This window comes from Adiantum capillus-veneris, unplaced genomic scaffold, assembly GCF_014529385.1.
Source record: "Adiantum capillus-veneris isolate H3 unplaced genomic scaffold, ASM1452938v2 Hic_scaffold_33, whole genome shotgun sequence".
NCBI classification, from domain to species: Eukaryota; Viridiplantae; Streptophyta; class Polypodiopsida; order Polypodiales; family Pteridaceae; genus Adiantum; species Adiantum capillus-veneris.
In genome coordinates this window covers 2,505,880-2,507,654 of record NW_028221440.1, presented here as the reverse complement: position 1 = coordinate 2,507,654, position 1,775 = coordinate 2,505,880, and positions in this window count along the sequence as shown.

Genomic DNA, 1,775 nt, shown 5'->3' with positions numbered 1-1,775 from the left:
AACAAGCAAAGGACAGTTGAAACAGATCTGTGATTCCAAAGAGTCATGGACGGCACAAAAGCTATAGCAAGCAAATTTGGATCCCAAAGATTTGTAAACAGGAACTCCCTTCAGTACAATCAACGGAAACTCCTAGGTATTTCAAGTCGAGGAAATCAACACAAAGAACAAAGCAAGTTTGGGTCGCAAAGAGTTTGTGACAAGCACAAGTGAAGCGGAAGCAGATTTGGATTGTGAAAAAGAACAACAAAGTGAAGAAGAATCCATCTACTGATTCTACTACCAAAGTGCCAAAACCAACCCAAAACCGACCACCAATCCTTCAATCAAACAAAGAGCAGCTTTATTGGAAAGACTGTTGTATCATCGCTCTACAATTGCATTGGAACTTATGACCAAAACAACTACAATGCTTCGCCCACAGACACTTCATAGTCGTCCGGGAGGACTCAGACTAGGAGCGGGGGAGGTATACAGGTATACAGGAGTTACAAAGCAGCTACAAGCGCAAAAACAAAGAAAAAAAACAAAATTATATTACAAGGGCAGTGTCTTACATGATTTTGCAATTTTTATGTTTGATTGCGATATTGATAATATTTATGCCCTTATATACCTTGTTTTGCAACAAGAAGAGATCAAATGATGAATTTGGGTCTCTAGACGTGTAAATATCACTAAATAAGAGTGTTTTTGGAGCTAAAAAGTGGAAAAAAGTGGTAATCCAAGTCCAAAAATCACAAATAAGTGTATATTCATATACACAGGGTTACCAGCTATTTATCGTGTATGTTTGGATTTTTTGGCTTCAATTTGCTATTTTCCTTTATTTTTTATGATTTTCTTAATAAAAATAAAAGAAAAATAAAAAAGCAGGTGAAACGAGATCGGGAAAAAAGAAAAGAATAGACGGTGATGGTCCTAATGACAAGGGAAACCCATGGTAAAAATTGGGTACAATTCTGAAAAAGTTGCGGAAAGCCCGAAATGACAGAATTTTGGCAAAGTGGACAGATTTCTCAGAAACAGGTCAAACGGAGTTCAAATTGAGAAATTTCAAATCCTAAAGTGCATTTCACGACGAGATAGGAGCACATGTCAAATTTGGTAACAAGTGATCCGGGAAGTCCGAAGTTAAGTATTTTTCACTTCACTTTCAAGCTCATTTCCACTATTACCTTCTTGGAGAGAGAGCAAAGAGCACACAGGAGCATCCAACCTTCTACAGCCTTCTACGACTGCTACGAGAGCTCAGAGGACACCAGACATGAGAGGTAGACTTGTTTCCATAAGCTTTTGATGCTTATCATTAACTTTTGTCGCGAAAACTGACCAAAAACCAAGAAACAAGAGCAGACGGGGAATGCGGTAGAATGCTAGGTAGTGGCACAACCGCCTAATCAAACCTTGCAAGAACTTATAGGTGGGTTACCCTAGTATAGAACATGGGTTTCTAACACTCAAAGCTCGAGAAAGAACGACTGGAAAAACCCTAGGTCAACAGAGCCTGCAAGAGGCAAACAGGAAAAAGTTGTCGAAACGACACAAAACTTCTCAGGAAGCTTAACAACATTGAGGGCAATGCAACCATGGAGTATCTCCAGGTTCGGACCATCAAAAGTAGGTCGGAACAACCGATTCGGCTGCGGACACACAAAGCGTCATTTTGGCATAACGGCTGAAATTGACGACCGAATGAAATGAAACTTCACAAGCAGCTTCAAATATACATGGATGACTTATGTTTGCAAGCAAAACCCAAAAGAAAGCTGATT